Raw genomic sequence first — 20,214 nt, 5'->3', positions numbered from 1 at the left:
TGTCTGCTCTAAGAAGGGTAATTTTCTAGATGGTATTTGTTTGCTAGTAGACAAGGACTTTGCCATGCATTTATTAGTAGCAAGGAATGATTTCTCCAGATGAATGATTAGTGAAGTTCTAAGCAAAGTCAATGACTAGGAACTTTAAATTTTGTGAGGTTCCAACTCATCCTCTTACCCAGATGCCACCTCCATGAGTGATGGTGCTTTAGGCTTCTGGAATATATAAGGATAATAAAGGGAACCAAGTCTAGACTGCATACTGGTAAACTAGGGAAGATTCTGAACTGTATCTACGTTCTCATGCATTCCTTCATAAAGACCACCAGTACTAAAATAACTGGACACCCATGCCTCCTCCCAGTGTGAATTATGTAGAATAGGTCAATATTGTTCCTGTGAACATGAATTTAGGCTCCGGGTACTTTCAAATATATTCAAGTCATTGAAACAGAATAGGCAGTTGTGACTCCCTTGCAGCTCCTTAGAATTCTGAATGAAATGCAGAACCATCCTAAGACCCCAGGGTGTGGATAAGGCCTGGTAACACCAAAGGTGCTTGCATCCAATTGAAAAGGTGCCTGTCTGAATTTCCTACCACCTTAACTGCAGTAGAAAACATCACAGTCTAGGGACACCTGGTGGAATTACAGAGCCACCACCATCATTCCGATCACTGTTTCACTTTCTACAATTTTACCCACGTGTAGTTGTTCCCCCTCAATTCTTTGCCCCTTCCCACTCCACAGTCCTGATTGAATCATTCCTATTACAAAAATAATTCCCAGGGCTAGTTAAATTATAAACCAAGCCTCAGTAATCTTTTGGCATGTGGACCATAGGTAACACACAACCATGGCTCTGTTCTATAACCCAGTTACTGCTACCATGCCTCAATTTCCACACCGATGCCCACAGCAGTGAGACTTAACTGCCAGGGGTGAAAGTTCAGCCTTTTGCATTTTACAAGTCTGTTCCCCAGCACTTCTCTCCACCCTTCTAACCTGGAATCAGCAGTCACTCAGCATATCCTTCCCATCCCTCCACCTCCCTTCCCCAAACACTTCATACCTCATTTTAAAGCTGCTGATCCCAGAGTCTAAGCTTTTTTTAAACCCTTAGTTCTTATCTTTCCCAAATCTGAAATTGTTATTATCCAGAACTAGGTAGTCAAGGCTTATTTTTACTTTTATCTTTAAAATATCAAAGCAGTCCCAAGTTTTTTATTTTAAGTATATCACTCTAGCATTTTAATGAAAAAGAAAAAAACCTCAGATATATTTTATGATAGTCATAACTCAGCAACTTGACATCTTTTGTCACTTACATGTTACTGATTCCCTTGCATGAGATGTGGCTATTTTGCCTGACTACCCTGGTACATTGTGTAGAAATCAAAGTTCTTATCTGTAAATTTATGGATCATTACTTACCTTATTAGCTACCCAACTAAAGTTTGCAAAACAGGAAATGTTGTTTTTTATGGTATTTGATGACAATGAGAGATTTGGTTGCATTTCGTAGTGCAGCAGCGATATGGAGGGATTTCTAAGTTTGCCTTTGTGTTTCTTCTAGGCTCTGTTTATAATTTTAGACAGATGAGCCAGTGTTAAGGTGCTACTTCAGAGACTAAATTCAAGAAATCAGATAACACTGTGCCAAGGTAAACTTTCTAGATGCTAAGAAATGATTGGCCCTCCAGAGAATAATATTCCTTTGATACCTCACTCCTGATAAGTTTCATCCATTAACCTCAGCTTCTCAGGAATCCATGTAACTCATATGCTAGAAGTAGCTATAGTGTATGGTATGCATTATATGTCAAATCCTATGGTTTGGCTCAAAGTTTGGCTAATTGCAGCTGGAGTTCCCCGCTAGACTGCTAACTCAGCACCTCACCACTCAAGAGTTTCTTGTCTTGAGGCAAAGGAAAATGTTCTTTCTGACATTGCTAATTCAGCAGTTGGACAACTTAGCCAACAAACAAAGCTGAATTAGGGAGGTCTGTCAGATGTCCACAGACCTCAATGGCAAAAGACAAGATAATCGGTGATTTAAAAATGAATATGAGTTTAAATTAGTCTAGTTTGGTATTAACAAAAGGAAATTGCCCGACACAAGGGAATGATTTACAAAAAAAAAAAAAAAATGCCAATAAGTACTTCAGGATTTTCCAAGGAATAATATCCAGTCATGAAAGGAGTGAGAGTCTATAGATTTATAAAAGTCTGCTATGTTTTGTATCTTCAGATCTTTAATGTAAAAAATTAATGAACCTCAAGCACTTAATGGATGATTAGTTATACCATTAGAGGGAAGAATTAGGGGAATGAAAACGCAAAATAATGGCCACTCTCAAGATCATTTGTATTTAGAAGTTTGTTCAGATAATTTGCTCTTTTCTGGCTCTGGCTTCCTTCTGGCTCAGCCCAGCTATGGAGCAGAGGTGGACTAGTCCATAGAACAGATATCCTCTGGTATATAATATGACACTGACAATACTTTGGATTTGCCAGCTGGCAGAATAAATTATTAATTTGCTGATTTAACTGCAAAGCACTTCAATTGTTTTGGTACCAAAGGCTGAATCTGAACGCTTTACAGAAAGAACAGAGCACAGTATAAATTTCTCTAGCCAGCCTTCAATTGTGTTTAAACATGAGAATGATAAAGTAATGGAAAATTAGTGTGGTCTAAGGCTGCGAAATAATTCTCAATCATGTTATGAACCTGTTCAGGTGTGGGGGAAGCAAATATGTTTAAAAAATCTTAGTATATAATAGAGTCCATCATGGAACATAATTGTTGCTCTATGTTTTAAGTATTTAAATTACCTATCCCATTTGAGTTTTGATCTTGGTTTGTTTTGTTGGGTGATAAGAAGGAAAGTGTACTTGTTACCCTGCAGTATCTTTTTAAAATCATAAGGAGTGCAATTTTTGAAGCTGAGTTTTTAATGATTGTGAAGACAATATCGAGAATTTGAAACAACCAGTGTGTTTTATATTGCCAAAGTACTTACTGATGACTGACCACATTGTACTGTGAAGAATCGACTTACCTGCTTTGGATCAGAGCCAAATACATGCAATCCATCAGTTCAGAGAAAGTAGGAGAGCATCTGCCATGGCAGTGCACAGAGTATTGAGCTCTTAAAAACCCTGAGAAAAATTAGGAATTTAGAAAGTAAAGGGGAGGTTGACTATTGAGTCCTTTAAAAAAAAGATGTCTATATATGTACTCTGAATATCTTAAAACCTTGATTTTTTTAAAAAACCACCTTGAGATTGCCTGGATTCCCTTTGGAGAGGGAATGGAGAGTTATGGCAGTGGAAAAACCCTAGTAAGAAAAAAATATGAGTTTATGTAAGATGGTGGAAGGAAGGCCAGCCACACATCTTGGCATTTATAAACTGTTTGATCATGTGCCCCGAGGGGAAAAAAAAGTCAAATAGTCTCCCAAAGACCAAGCCTTCCAAGCAAAAGTATTTAGCTAAAGTGAGTCTATTTTTATGGAAAGGGCTGACATAAGACAAGACATCTGCTCTTGAAGGTGGGGAGCCACTACTGCCATTGCCTAAATGATAAGCTTTAGGGAGATTGTCTTGAATTTTGATAACAAAATATTTTTAAATCTATATTTTTAGCCTCCCCAGTATGTACTTATTTATATTAGAAAGAAAAAGGTGAGGGTTTCTCAGATTAGAGCTCAGGGAGCTGTGTAAATTTGATAGGAAATCTGTGTAGTATACCTGTGGTGACCATAGGACTTTTGCTCTGCTTCAATTTCAGTTGTTTGCTCTGAGGAGAAAAGTTCTTGGAATAGCAGGTGTTAGAAAATTCAGGTTATTCCCCAAACATTTGCTGGCCAGGGTCTCATTTCATAACATCTGGTCCTGGGTAAAGTTTTCAAGTGATATAGGGAACAAAATTGGTTTTTCCACTGTGTTATCTGGTTTTGCCAGGTCACCTAAGAAAGAAAGAAAGAAAGAAAGAAAGAAAGAAAGAAAAAAAGAAAGAAAGAAAGAAAGAAAGAAAGAAAGAGAAAGAAAGAAGTCGATATGCAGAGTTTGCGTTTCTTGCATGGGGCTTATTGGGTCACTCAGCCCAACCCTGCAGTCATAAATTCCTACCTCTATGTTCCTGCCAAAGGGTCTTCAGCCTCTGTTTGCACACTCATTGAATGAATGCCTTGCTTAAAGAAAGGCATGTGATACTACAAAATTATGAGGATTTAAAAAAGTGATCTTTGCCTCTCTCTCTTCCTTTTATCCCACCCTCTCCCCCTGACTCTGTCTCTTTCTCTCCTTCCTCCCTCAAGTTCAAAACTTTCTCAGTTGTTACATATTGTTTCAAATGTGGACCTTGGAGAAAGGAGAGGATCATTCTGAAAACCGAGACTAGAAGATAATTTTGAGTTGATGGGGCGAATGGAGCTTTGCTCCACTGCAGGGGCAAAAGCTAGTGGTATTTATTGGGAGTGTCAAGGGCTTTAGCATCCTGAAGGCAGATATATGAAGTATTCATTGATTAACCTTATTATTATATACTAGTCCAAATCTTTTGAAAGTCAGAAGCAGTCTAGGATTTGGTAAGTGAAATGCCACCTGGTAAAATGGGGACAAGGGAGTGGCCTGAGATGGTTTTATCAAGGCAGGAATCTTCAGCCTCATTATCATACTGAGTGTACCTCAAAATATATTGACATTTAAGAGTGTTCCTTTTCCCTCCTCCATTTTACTTTATCCCTTATCCATCTTTTCTCTCCTGTTGTTCTGCCTTTTTAGTACTAGCTTTTAAATAAGTATTTAGTTTTTATTATATATTTGGTCCTTTGGGACTATGTAATGATTAAGAATTAATTTCATTCTAGATAAAAAATGATGTACTTAATATTTTGTTCTTTTAAACTGTCTTTTGAAGCTATGCTGCTAACCAGGTACAGGCCAGAAAGGAGTTGAGCCTGATAGACAGCACCCAGGTCATATCACTTAAGGATGACACTGATGTCATGATGGTGACTCTTCTTCATTTGACCAAGGCCAACATCATGCTCTTACCTCTATCCATTCATCTCTGGCTATGGGAGAAATACCACCCTTTGGGTGAGCCAATGAGGCCAGAAGGATCAGAGGGTTCTAGCCCATGGGCCACTATAGGAATATCTCTGTAATAAGCTCATTCATAGGACAGGCTCCAGCTATGGTAGCCAAAGAAAATCTGTCTAACTAAACATTTTAGTTCATAAGAGTTGGTAGAAGTTTAGCTGAAGCTAATGTATAGACATCAACTAGGCAACCAAAGCTAATATAGCCTGAGTTTCCACAAGAAGCTGAGCTGTTCAGAGTGTTTATTTATCTGAATGTTGCCGACCCTTATAGTCATGCTTTCTTAGCTTTATTCTAACTTTTAGAGATGTTGGTCCCTGTTCATAGGTACAGCCTGTACCAAAGCTGTGAGTCACTGCTCACTTCATTCTGCTCCTTGGTCATGCATAGCAAGTCTAAAAAGGAAGACATGGGCTGGGGAGTTATGTATTCCCTATGCTTCTACTAACTAGCCTCGAGATCTTAACCGTTCTGTGCCTCAGTGTTCCCATCTGTAAAATGGGGATAGTGTTAATTGCCCTACCTACCTCACAGGGTTGTTGTGAGGATAAATTGAGACAATGAATGGAAAGTACTTTGATGAGTAAGTGCTATGCAAATTGTATGAAATGGAAATAATCATGTTAAAGGCAATGGAATGGACATTGGCAGAAGGGTTAATGGGATTGTCTAGTCCTTTCTCTGTGTGGCTTAAACCCAGGTTGCCATTGCTTTATACATTTCCACTTAGCACAGATTTGTAATTATGCATGTAATAAAGCACAGCCTTATCCAACCTGGTGTCTTGTGTGTTTTTGATGACTTTCAATTTTGTACCTATTTTTTAAAAAATATATATTTCTTTATTGATTTCAGAGAGGAAGGGAGAAGGAGAGAGCGATAGAAACATCAATGATGAGAGAGAATCATTGATGGGATGCCTCCTGCACACCCCCCACTGGGGATCAAGCCTGCAACTCAGGCATGTGCCCTCGGCTGGAATCGAACCTGGGTCCCTTCGGTCCGCAGGCTGACGCTCTATCCACTGAGCCAAGCCGGCTAGGGCAATTTTGTACCTATTGATTTCTAATAATAAAATCGGGGGAGCAGTGTATCAGGGTCAGGGGAGGATAGTATAAAAGGCAACTGCAAATTCCTACTAGCAAGCTCCCTTCTAAAAAAGATTTATTAACTACTTAACTAGGGACCCGTTGCAGGAATATTTCCTGCAAGACTTCTGGCAGCAGGCTTCCCTCTTGCCCCCCCACCTCTACCACTGCTGCGGCAGGCGGGGCGGGGCGGGCCGAACGGGCAGGGCGCCGCCCGCCCGTCCCGCCCACCCAACCCAGCCCACCTCATCCCGCACTCCCCACCCTCTGCACCCGCTGACGCAGCTGCCTCTGTGGCCGTGCACTGCCACTGCCTCTGATCACCCCGACCCACCGCACACACTGCCGCCGCCTCCTCAGCCCCGCACGCTGCTGCTGCTGCGCGCCCCACCATGCGACACCCGCCTCGCCACGCCCCACCCGCAGCCATCACCGCCTCCAAGGCCACCAAGGCCTCACACACCACCTGCCAAGCCCCACCTGCCGCCTCCACTGCGCGCCCCACCCACCGCCGCCGCCACCACCGCTGTGGTCGAGTCGCAGCTGCTCACACTGCCCGCCACCGCCTCAGAGGCCACCATGGCCGCATGCTCCACAGCTGCGCCACGGCCCACTCACGCAGCCGCCATGGTTTCTGCTTTCTTCACTCCTCCCTCCCTTAGCATATGCAAATTAACCACCATCTTGTTTGCTCTGATTGGCTGTGGGCATAGCGAAGGTACGGTCAATTTGCATATTACTGTTTTATTAGATAGGATTATTTTTACATTTACAGATTCAGTAATACTTTTAAAAAATATATATTTTTATTGATTTCAGAGAGGAAGGGATAGAGAGAAATATCAATGATGAAAGAGAATCATCGATCAGTTATCTCCTGCATGCCCCCACTGGGAATCAAGCCCACAACCCGGGCATGTGTCCCAACCTGGAATCGAACTATTACCTCCTAGCTCATAGATCTATGCTCAACCACTGGGCCATGCCAACTGGGTGAGATTCAGTAATACCTTTTACCATAAAGAGACAAATGAGGGGCAGCTTACAAAATTTTCTGGGAGATTCCAGATACCTCATTCATTATGGCTACTTAAATGTTCTTGCCTCATACATTGGTGATACTTTCCTGATGGCATGAGAATTAACTGGGAGCTGTAGTTTTCTCTCTTTTTGATTTTTTAATTATGTAAGATTATGGACTTTGATAGGGCTCTTACCTATGCACTGTCACTTTTTACAAGGAGTAGGGTGGGTGATTGAAATGTTCCTCAATGAACAGTAGGGTTAGTACCAACCTCTTTACGATATGTTGGAAACCCTCTGAAGTGACCAAGGAGGGAACTTTTCAGGGAGATACTTGAATATACAAACATTTCCTTTATACACCTCTCTAGAAAGCAAAGAGAAGCTATACAGCAGGTCCTCAAATAACTGTTTTGTTCAACATCACTTGGTTATAACATTGATGAGATGCTTAACTCTAATTTATGTAAATAAGCCTGAGGTAAATTGGTTTTGTTGTATATCATTTTACTTAAAGTCACAGAACCTATCAACAACATTAAGTGAGGACTTTCTATACTTTGAAGTATGGTTTTCATAATTTCTCACTCTATTTTCCCTGCATCTGATTTGTTTCCCCCACTCTTTCCCTCTCTCTGTTAGCCAGACCACTAGTAAGGCAGTTTGCTATGTGTGCAAGTTTTCATTTAAGAATTCCTTCAGAGATTCTAAGATGGCTGCTGACAGCACGGTAGGCTGCAAGATAGTGTGTGAGTGAGAGAAAGAAAGGAGCATGAGTGGATGTGCAGGGAGTGTCTATATTTGTGAGCTATATTCCAAGGAATTGTTGGGGACTGCCTGACGAGACTCCCCTGGCTGGGCAGCCTCTACTGCTGCTGAAATCTCTCCCAGAGCGGCCCTGCGCAGAGTCTGCGCCATCTAGAAGGGGAGAGTGGTGGTGATATGGAGCCCAGCCTTACCTTCAACTGGGGAGACCTCAGATACCTCTCGGGACTCTACCACCACAACCCCCAGGGACAAGCTGCCTCAGGAATACCAAGACTCCAGCCTCTCTGACCTCGGGTAGCCTAGAAAGTCTGTCCAGGAGGAGAAAAAGCGGCGCAAGTACGCTGATGACCCCTGTGCCTTCTCACAGAGCAGAGAGAAGGAACAGCTGAATTGATTAATATCCACCTGGAACTCGTGAATTAAACACAGCTGGTGAGAAATCCGTGGATGGTAAGGAAATCCGTGGATGGAAAGGTCTGCTTTCGCCTAGGGCCGTGGTCGGCAAACCGCGGCTCGCGAGCCACATGCGGCTCTTTGGCCCCTTGAGTGTGGCTCTTCCACAAAATACCACATGCAGGCAAGCACATACAGTGTGATTGAAACTTCGTGGCGCATGCGCAGAAGTCGGTTTTTGGCGTGGGTGAGTCCATTTTGAAGAAGTGGCGTTAGAACACTCAAGGGGCCAAAGAGCCGCAGGTGGCTCGCGAGTCGCGGTTTGCTGACCACTGGCCTAGGGAGAGGTGAGATCTGGGGTCCAGGCTGAAGGGAGAAACGCACATGAATGTGCCTGAAAGGTGCGCAGGAGGAACTACAGTCTCAAAGGAAGATTGCGCCCCACAAAATATGCGCTGTTGGGGTAAGTGTTGCCCTCGGATGTTGAAAGGGGTCCACAGGGCTGGGGGCAGAAGGAGACTATAGAAATTAACCCACGGCAGGGCTGGGCACAGCAGGGCAGTCTGGAGTTCTGCCAGTGCGCTGGCTGCGGAGTGCCAAGGGAAACACCACGCATCCTGTGGCTTTTTCTTTTTAAATACTTGGTTCTGATTACTAAGCCCAGTACATAGGATCTTCCAATTAAAAAACACTTGCCGAGACTGCAGGGGAAAGCTGTTTTTGTGGAACCTGGGGAACAGAATGTGGAGAAATGAACAGAAAACCAGTTCTAGGGCAGTCCATCCCTCTAACCCAGCATTAAGTGCAGCAGGGAAAGCCATCTAAACACTGGGTAGGGGAGGAGCCTTTTAGCCTTGGATATCAATACAGAAACACTGCCACCCAGGGGTTGTATCAGTAATTGACTCGTGTGAATGCAACTAAAGGTAGGCTGAGAAACAAAGAGACCCGACTGCTTGAAAAAAGGATTGTGCCTTACAACACAGAGGAGCTGTGGAGTCAGGGAACTCCAAAACTGGGCTGTCTACCTGACAGGAAACAGACCTGCCAAACAGAACAGTAGAGGAAGTGAACGACCTTCACTATTTCACATTATTATTTTTTTATCTTTTACTTGGGAAACTAATTTTTTTTCTTTCTCACTTGATTTTACCTTTTTTTAAAATTCTATTTTTGTTTATAATTACTATTATTACTACTATTATTTTACCTTTTTAAAAAGTTTTATTTTATTTTTTCTTTATTTTATTTTGGGATTAGTGTTCTACACTCTATTTTTATTTTTTCCTGTAGCATTATTTTACTCTATCTCAGTTTTTCCTTTATACCATCATTCTCTTCCTCATGTTCCCCTTTTGCCCTGTTTCTCTTACCCTGTTCCTGCTTTAGTTTTTCTCTATCCTTTCCTTTTACTCCCCATTAAAAATTTATCTTATGCCCTGGCTGGTTTGGCTCAGTGGATAGAGCGTCAGCCTGCGGACTCAGGGGTCCCGGGTTCGATTCCGGTCAAGGGCATGTACCTTGGTTGTGAGCACATACCCAGTAGGGAGTGTGCAGGAGGCAGCTGATCAATGTTTCTCTCTCATTGATGTTTCTGACTCTCTCTCCCTCTCCCTTCCTTTCTGTAAAAAATCAATAAAATATATATTTTAAAAAATAAATTTAAAAAATTTATCTTATACACATATCTAATTTCTGCTCCCCTGCTTCAAGACCATACACAGTTTTCTCTTTCTTCACTATCCAGATTTTCTTTTACTTCCATTTTTTTGTTGTTTTGTGTTGTTTTTTCCTTTTTTAATTGTTTGCCTTTTTCTTTCTTTCTGTCTTGTTAATGTTTGATTATTGATTAGTTTGGTTTTTATTGCTTGTTAATATTTGTTTTTGTTGTTCTTTGTTTTTGTTGCTGTTTTTTGCTTCTGTTATTCCTTTCCTCACTTGTTCTATTCTTCTATTAGTAGTTTAATGAATTACAATCACAAACTCAGGCCTAGCTACTCTCTATTCTCCTTTTTCCAATAGTAAATGAATACATAAAGAAGGGGAATAGTTCTATAAGAAACAATGGTAATGAATTATCTAACCCTACAACTCAAAGAGTTAGAGAGCAACAAAAAAAGCTCAATGTAAGCAGAAGGAAGGAAATAATAAAGATCAGAGCATAAATAAATGACATAGAGACCAAAAAAAATACAAAAAATCAACAAAACCAAGAGCTTGTTCTTTGAAAGGATAAACAGATTGATGAACCTCTAGCCAGGCTCACCAAGAAGCAAAGAGAGAGGAACCAAATAAACAAATCAGAAATGAAAGAGGTGAAGTAACAACAGATCCCACAGAAATACAAATGATTATGAAAAAATACTGTGAACAACTCTAGTCCAACAAAATGGACAACCTAGATGAAAAGGACATATTCTTAGAAAAATACAAGCTCCCAAAACTCAATCAAACCTGGATGGAACTGGAGAGCATTATGCTAAGTGAAATAAGCCAGTCAATGAAAGAAAAATACCACATGATATCACTCATTTGTGGATAATAAAGAACATTATAGACCTTGAAGGAACATTATAAACTGATGAACAAAAAGATAGACTCAGAGGCAGTAAAGCATCAAACAGACTGTCAAATTACAGCGGGAAGATTAGGGAGAGGTGGGGGAGATAAGAGATCAACCGAAGGACTTGCATGCATGCATATAAGCATAACCAATGGACGCAAGACACTGGGGGGTGAGGGCATGTATGGGAGTGGGGTGGGGAGGCAATGGGAATATATGTACACATGTAATACCTTAATTTAAAAATGGGAAAAAAAAACTCAAGAAGAATAAAAAAAACCTGAATAGGCCGATAACTACTGAAGCAATTGAAACAGCAATAAAAAATCTTCCAGCAAACAGAAGCCCTGATCCAGTCAGTTTTACAGGGGAGTTCTACCAAGCATTCAAAGAACAACTAAAACCTATCCTCAGACTATTCCAAAAAATTCAAGAGGAAGGCACACTCCCAAGCTCTTTCTATGAAGCCATCATTACTATAATCCCCAAACCAGATAAAGACATCACAAAAAAAGAGTACAGGCCAATATCCTCGATGAACATAGATGCTAAAATACTCAACAAAATTCTAGCAAATCCGATTCAGCATTACATTAGAAAGATCATATACTATGACCAAGTGGGATTTATTCTGGGGATGCAAGGATGGTATAATATCTGCAAATCAATAAATGTGATATATCACATAAACAAACTGAGAGACAAAAATCACATAATCATACCAATTGATGCAGAAAAGGCATTTGACAAAATCTAACACCCTTTTCTGATAAAAATGCTCAGCAAAGTGGGAATAGAGGGATCATACCTCAACATAATAAAAGCCTTATATGACAAACCTACAGCCAACATCATACTCAATGGGCAAAATCTAAACTCATTTTCCATAAGAACAGGAACAATACAGGATGCCCACTTTCACCACTCCTGTTTGACATAATACTGGAAGTGCTAGCCATAGTGATCAGACAAGAAGAAGATATAAAAAGCATCCAAATTGGAAAAGAAGAAGTAAAACTGTCCTTATTCACAGATGACATGATACTATACATAGAAAACCCCAAAGACTCCATCATAAACCTACTAGACCTAATAAATGAATTTGGCAATGTAGCAGGATATAAAATGAACACCCAGAAATCTATGGCCTTTTTATACACTAATAATGAACCCACAGAAAGAGAAACGAAAAAAATAATTCCATTTACCATAGCAACAAAAAAAATTAAGATACCTAGGAATAAACTTAACTAAGGACATAAAAGACCTGTATTCAGAAAACTTCAAGGCATTGAAAAAAGAGATAGAGGAAGACATAAACAAATGGAAGAACATACCATGTTCATGGATTGGTAGAATCAACATCATTTAAATGTCCATACTACCCAAAGCAATCTACAGACTCAATGCAATCCCCATTAAAATACCAATGGCATATTTAGAACAAACTCTCCAAAAATTCATCTGGAATAAAAAAAAAAGACCCCGAGTTGCCACAGCAATCCTGAGAAAGAAGAACAAAGTTGAGGGATCACAATACCAGATACTGAGCTATACTACAAAGCCACTCTTCTCAAAACTGCCTGGTATTGGCACAAGAACAGACATATAGACCAATGGAACAGAACAGAGAACCCAGAGATCGACCCAAGCCATTATGCTCAATTAATATTTGACAAAGGAGGCAAGACATACAATGGAGTCAAGACAGTCTCTTCAATAAATAGTGTTGGGAAAATTGGACAGATACATGCAAAAAATGAAACTAGATCAGCAACTTACACCATACACAAAAACAAACTCAAAATGGCTAAAGGACTTGAATGTAAGACAGGAAACCATAAAAATCCTCAAGACTCCATAGACAGCAAAATTCCAGACATATGTCGTATCAATATCTTTACAGACACAGATCCTAGGGCAATGGAGACTAAGGAGAAAACAAACAAATGGGACTACATCAAAATAAAAAGCTTCTGCACAGCAAAAGAAACCATCAACAAAACAACAAGAAAGCCCATTGCATGGGAGAACATATTTGGCAGTGATATATCCGATAAGGGTTTAATCTCTAACATTTACAGGGAACTCATACAACTTAACAAAAGGAAGATAAACAATCCAATCAAAAAATGGGCAAAGGACCTAAATAGACACTTTTCGAAAGAGAACATACAGAAGGCCCAGAGACATGAAAACATGCTCAAAGTCACTAATCATCTGAGATGCAAATCAAAACAACAATGGGGTACCATCTCACACCTGTCAGAATGGCTCTATCATCCACAAATCAACAACAAGTGCTGGCGAGGATGCGGAGAAAAAGGAACCCTGGTGCACTGCTGGTGGGAATGCAGACTGGTGCAGCTACTGTGGAGAACAGTATGGAGTTTCCTGAAAAAAGTTAAAAATGGAACTCCCATTTGATCCAGTAATTCCACTTCTAGGACTATATCCCAAGAAAACAGAAACACCAATCAGAAAGGATATATGCACCCCTATGTTCATAGCAGCAGAATTTACAAAAGGTAAGATTTGAGTGGATTAAAAAACTATGGTACATCTACACAATGGAATACTATGCTGCTATTAACAAGAAGTAACTTTTACTATTTGCAAAAGCATAGATGGAACTGGAGAGCATTATGCTAAACGAAATAAGCCAGTCAGAGAAAGATAAATATCACATGATCTCACTCATATATGGGATATAATGATCAACATAATTTGATGAACAAGAATAGATCGATCAAGAGACAAATGGTAGGGGAGGGGGGATTAGAGAGCAACCAAAGGACTTATATGCATGCATATTAACATCACCAATGGACACAGATACTGGGGCAGTGGGGGCTTGCCTAGGCTGGAAAGGTGTGGGGGAGGGGATCAATTGGGGATAAAGGGGACATATGTAAAACTTAAGACAAAAAAAAAAAAGAATTCCTTCAGTTGACATTTGATCACATCTTTACTGGTGTTGACTTGACATCTTTTTGCTACCAAGAATTTTAATGCCTTCAGCTTACATAGTATCATTTAAAGAAGGACACCTCTTATGTAAAAACTAGAGGCCCGGTGCACGAAATTCGTGCACGGAGGGGGGGGTGTCCCTCAGCCCAGCCTGTAACCTCTCCAATCTGGGACCCCTCGAGGGATGTCCGACTGCCCCTTTAGGCCCGATCCCACTTAAACACGCAGTCGGACATCCCTCTCACAATCCAGGACTGCTGGCTCCCAACTGCTCGACTGCCTGCCTTCCTGATTGCCCCTAACCACTTCTGTCTGCCAGCCTGATCACCCCCTAACCACTCCCCTGCCAGCCTGATTGATGCCTAACTGCTCCCCTGCCAGCCTATTTGTCCCCAACTTCCCTCCTCTGCCGGCCTGGTCACCCCTAACTGCACTCCCCTGCAGGCTTGGTCACCCCCAACTGCCCTCCCCTGCTGGCCTGATCACCCCTAACTGCCCTCCCTTGCAGGCCTGGTCCCTCCCAACATCCCTCCCCTGCTGGCCATATTGTGGTGGCCATCTTGTGTCCACATTGGGGCAGGATCTTTGACCACATGGGGGCAGCCATCTTGTGTGTTAGAGTGATGGTCAATCTGCATATTACTCTTTTATTAGATAGGATAGAGGCCTGGTGCATGGGTGGGGGGCAGCTGGTTTGCCCTGAAGGGTGTCCCGGATCAGGGTGGGGGTTCCCCTGGGGCATGGGGCGGCCTGAGCGAGGGGTCTGTGGTGGTTTGCAGGCTGGTCACGCCCCCTGGTGACCCAAGCGGAGGCCCTGGTATCTGGAATTTATTTACCTTCTACAATTGAAACTTTGTAGCCTGGAGCGGAGCCAAGCCTCCTGCTTGCTCCGTGGCCGGCAGCCATTTCTGTTGGGGTTAATTCACCTTCTATAATTAAAACTTTGTAGCCTTAAGCAGAGGCCTGGGCCAGCCAGGGTGTGCGGAAAGCTTTGCTTCCTCCATTGCTGGGGGCAACCCTGGCCTGCTCTCTCCAGCTCTGTGGCTGCCGCCATTTCTGTTTGGATTTGTTTACCTTCTATAATTGAAACTTTGTAGCTTGAGTGGAGGCTTAGGCCTGCAAGGGCAGGTGGAAAGCTTGGCTTCCTCCGTTGCCTGGGAAACCTTGCTCTCTGTGGCTGTAGCCATCTTGGTTGGGTTTATTTGCATATCTGCTCCTGATTGGCTGGTGGGTGTGGCTGGTGGGTGTGGCTTGTGGGTGTAGCGGAGTTGGGGTCAATTTGCATATTACTCTTTTATTAGGTAGGATAACTCACTCATAAGCCTAAAATGTCACAAATAAATTTCATTTTTTGATGTTATTTATAATTTTACTGGACTCCTTTCACACTATCACCATCCGGCCTCTGATCTAAATACCTTTTGAGAAAAAAACAATATATGTAGTTGTTACTAGCTATCAACAACTTGCTACAAACTAGAGTTTCATGTCTAGTTACTGTAGGGCTCAGATAAAAGTGGCTTTGATGGAGTATGAGGTACACATTAATTCATCCTCTTATACAGGAGCTGCCCAGAATAAAACCTAGAAATGACCACCAGATGTCAGTGCAATCATTGAGATACTAATGTAGCTAAGGTTTGGTCAGAAAAGAACTGTGAGGGAAGGCAGGTCAAGAAGCATTAATTCATATATACAGCTAGATGCTGGGCATACAAAATTCAATCAAAATTTATTTTTTAGTTTACTAGCTTTCTATTTTTAATGTATATAATAAAATTCATGTTTTTTTTTTTTAATTTAAAAAAGGCAATCACTTATCAGTCATTGCCTTTAAGGAGCTTATTGTCCTAATTCTGAAAGCTGTAGCTTCTTTTTCAAAGCAGTGTCCCAGATAAAACCAATGAGGAAAGAACAACTACAGTTTCTCCCTTACTAGGATGGCCACATAATTTTTTGTATGACTGTGTCTCTTTTGACAGTGGGATGGTGATATTAATAATTACCCAGGGACAACAGGCACAAAACTGGGACTATTTTAGGTGTCTTAGTAAATTCAAGCTGCTATAACAAATTATCATACACTGGGTGATTGAGAAGGTTCATTTCTTATATATTGTCCACTGCCACTGTCTCTAAATAGATATTTTAGGATCTTGATTCAGAAGGCTACAGATAGAACAAAAGACAGTTAGAAGGAGAAAAGTATAGGATTTGGAGTCAGAGGACCTGGACTCAAGGCTTACTGTAAAGGAATTGCTACCTTTCTTTTTTTAAAAAAAAATTATTATTGAAAGTATTATATATGTCACCTTTTTACCCCATTGACCTCTTCTAGCCTTCCCACCTCCCACCCCAGTTCTTCACCATTCTATTGTCTGTGTCCATGGGTTATGTATATATGCATACAAGTTCTTTGGCTGATCTCTTCCCACCTGCCCAACCTCCCCTGCCTTCCCTCTGAGATTCCACAGTCTGTTCTGTTTCCATGTCTCTGGATCTATTTTGTTCATTGGTTTATTTTGTTACTTAGATTCCACATGAGTGAGATCATGTGATACTTGTCTTTCTCTGACTGACTTATTTCACTTAGCATTATACTCTCCAGGTCCCTCCATGCTGTCTCAAAGGGTAAGGGATCCTCTTTTTTTACTGCTGCATAGTATTCCGTGGTAAAAATATACCAAAGCTTTTTTATCCACTCATCTACTGATGGGCATTTGGGCTGTTTGCAGATCTTAGCTATTGTAAATAGAATTGCTATGAACATAGGGGTATATACATTCTTTCTGATTGGTGTTTTGGGTCTCTTAGGATTTATCCTAGAAGTGGGATTACTGGGTCAAATGACAGCTCCATATTTAATTTTTTTTTAGGAAACTCCATACTGTTTTTCATAATGGCTGCACCAGTCTGCATTCCCACCAAGGAATTGCTACCTTTCTTGATCAAACAATACTCAGGATTTCTAATATTAGCCTTGGAGGATGAGTCTCCTCTTGAAAAGGGGCTTCTGGACCTCACAGTATGGCTTTGTGTTCCACAAGATTCTCCTTACTGTCGAGGCAATTTTTTCTGTTTATGTCACTGGCCTTGGGATGTGGTGAAGATCATTCCTTTTTAATATGGTGGTCTAAGTGTGTCTATTGTACAAGTTGAGGTGGAGGTAGAATTTTTAACCTAAAAGCTTAAGGAAAATAAAAGGGAGTCAACATGATGTGCAATGACCTCATCTGGCTGATCATGCGTGTGCATCAGAATAATCAGAAATGGGTATTAAAATATAGATTTTTGGAGGTTTGTGCCAAATTTTAGACTATTATTTGGAAAACCATACAGAGTATTTCAGGCTTCATCCCGCCTTGAAGCCTTATCAGCCTCCTATTTGGTGGGCTCCATCTTAGCACGACTTTGTAGAACTCATTGTTCCACTTGTTCACTCTTTTTTAAAAAATATATTTTATTGTTTTTTTTTTTACAGAGAGGAAGGGAGAGAGATAGAGTTAGAAACATCGATGAAAGAGAAACATCAATCAGCTGCCTCTTGCACACCTCCAACTGGGGATGTGCCCACAACCAAGGTACATGCCCTTGACTGGAATCAAACCTGGGAGCCTTCAGTCCGCAGGCTGACACTCTATCCAATGAGTCAAACCAGTGTGGCCCACTTGTTCACTCTTGTATCCCAATTATCAGATTCAGGACCCAGCACAGAGTAGGACCTCTGAAAATATATTATCAGTGGAATGGCTGGCTATGGAAAGCTTGACATCTTAATTCCTGTTTCCTGTCTGAAAATGTGTCTGTTCCCTACATATATTTCACCTTTCAGGGACACCGCATGTATCCACTCACAACCAGGTCTTTTATTTTGTAAGTTACAACCTGATAACCACCATCTTATACAACCCTTTTTATGTGACTGAGGGCATGTTTATTTTAGCCTCTGCTACTTATATGCCATGTGATTTTAGGTATGTGATTTGACCTTTCAACCTCAGTAGCCTAATCTGTAAAGTAGGAATGACATAAAACCTGCCTTATTGGATTGTTGAATTGAAATTGGGCTTTACAAATTGGCTATACACACATCATTCTTATTCCATTGGTCTTGAGGGATAAAGTAGATAATGTATGAGAATAGTCAATTTACCCAACCAATATTTATTGCATACCAGTAGGCAGTAAGAATTCAATGAAAGGAAAACACAGACCCATTCTCTAGATGACAATCCAAAAAAGTCAATTCAGAATGGCATAAACCAAAGGTCTATTCTAGTGGAAGAATTATTTTCCTCTCCTTATTCTGCTAACATTCCAGAGTGTAGGGAATAAAGTGTTTTCCAATTATTTGTGGCTCCAAAGCTCTGAAGTATACCACTAAATCAGGGCATCCTAGGCACACTCAAACCAAACTTTCAGCTATGGTTTTCAAGAGGGATGCCATGCTTTCTTCTATCCAGCTCCAACTCCCACCTGGCCACATCTTAAGACTGTCAAGCCACTCAGACAACCCTTCCTTACCCCAGATATCAACCAATCTGACAACGGCAGTTGTACCTTTCCCTCCTTGCCTGTCCTCCAGCATACTCCTCTTTCTAATTCCAGTTACAAAACCAAAACTTTCTTGTATGTGGATGAATACCAACAGATATGTCTGTGTGTATATGGACAGTGGAGAGGAGGGTTGTCTACACTCACAGCAATATGCTAGGAATGCTTTATTACACAAATACCCTTCAATATTACAACAACCCTATGAGTAGGCAAAATATGAGGAAACTAAGATTAAGATGGAGACTTAGCAGAATGTGTTGTGACAGAAACTGGACCTTTGTGGTTTTGACAACAAGTCTAGTGATCTTTCTACTATTAATCTTGGGGCTAACTGCTCCTGTTCATCCTGAAAGTTTCCAGGCCAGTTTATGGGAAGAGGGTAATAAGCGCCTGCCTGGTTGGACAGTTGGCCTAGTGTTAAAAGTATATTGTGGGTATCAATCTGAATAGAGATGTGTAGAGGTGATAGAAATAGTTCTAGAAAGGGGTTGTCCAAAGAAGCTTTTAAAATAAATGTGTGTAGAAAAGTGAGAAGTGGCAATAAATAGGAGTGGGGGAGTAGTATCTGGGATCCTGTATTTGCTAATTTACTTCCCTTGGTATTATATTAGAAGTTTCTACCAGGAGCTTGTGTCTGTATATCCTATCTAATAAAAGTATACACCCACAAACCATGCCCATAAGCCACGCCCACCAGCCAATCAGGAGTGAATATGCAAATAAACCCAACCAAGATGGCTGAAGCCACAGAGAACAGGAGGGAGGCTTGGGTTTCCCCAGCGATGGAGGAAGCCAAGCTTTCCGCACACCCTGGTGGGCCCAGGCCTCCACTCAAGGCTACAAAGTTTCAATGATAGAAGATAAGTAAATCCAAACAGAAATGGCCACGGAGCTGGAAAGAGCAGGAAGCTAGGATTGCCCCTGGCGATAGAAGAAGCCAAGCTTCTGAAGCCCTGGCCTGCCTTGGCCTCCGCTTAAGGCTATAAAGTTTCAATTATAGAAGATACGTAAATCCCAACAGAAATGGCTGCCACCATAGAGCAAGCAGGAGGCTTGTCTTCACTACAGGCTACTAAGTTTCAATTGTAGAAGATAAATAAACCCCAGATACCAGGGCCTCGGCTTGGGTCGCTGAGGGGGGTGGCCATCCTGCAAACCACCACAGGCCCCTCACCCAGGCCGCCCCATGCCCCAAGGGAACCCCACCCTGATCTGGGACACCCTTCAGGGCAAACCAGCTGGCCCCTACCCCTGTACCAGGCCTCTATCCTATTTAATAAAAGAGTAATATGCATATTGACCATCACTCCAACACACAAGATGGCTGTCCCCATGTGGTCAAAGATCCTGCCCCCGTGTGGACACAAGATGGCCACCACAAGATGGCCAGCAGGGGAGGGCAGTTAGGGGTAACCAGGCCGGCAGAGGAGGGAAGTTGGGGGTGACTGGGCCTGCAGGGAAAGGCAGTTGGGGGGGACCCAGGCCTGCAGTGAAGAGCAGTTGGGGGGGACCAGGCCTGCAGGGGAGGGCAGTTAGGCGTGACCAGACCTGCAGGGGAGGGCAGTTAGGGGTGACCAGGCCTGCAGGGGAGGGCAGTTAGGGGCAAACAGGCTGGCAGGGAAGCAGTTAGGCATCAATCAGGCTGGCAGGGGAGTGGTTAGGGGGTGATCAGGCTGGCAGGCAGAAGCGGTTAGGGGCAATCAGGAAGGCAGGCAGGTAAGCAGTTGGGAGCCAGCAGTCCTGG

The 20,214-nt window shown here is 41.9% G+C and overlaps 1 protein-coding gene across 1 annotated transcript in view; it reads left to right on the top strand.

Moving 5' to 3' along the window:
• Positions 1-5,875, top strand: part of CLCN5 (chloride voltage-gated channel 5) — a 28,918-nt gene extending 23,043 nt beyond the window's left edge. Inside the window, exon 12 of the mRNA XM_054714004.1 lies at positions 4,924-5,875. The gene's annotated coding sequence lies outside the window, so the exon portion shown is untranslated. The remainder of the gene's footprint in view (positions 1-4,923) is intronic.
• Positions 5,876-20,214: the final 14,339 nt, after the last annotated feature.

This window comes from Eptesicus fuscus, chromosome 1 (genome assembly GCF_027574615.1).
Source record: "Eptesicus fuscus isolate TK198812 chromosome 1, DD_ASM_mEF_20220401, whole genome shotgun sequence".
In the NCBI taxonomy this organism is placed as follows: Eukaryota; Metazoa; Chordata; class Mammalia; order Chiroptera; family Vespertilionidae; genus Eptesicus; species Eptesicus fuscus.
This window is presented reverse-complemented; position numbering and strand designations above follow the sequence as displayed.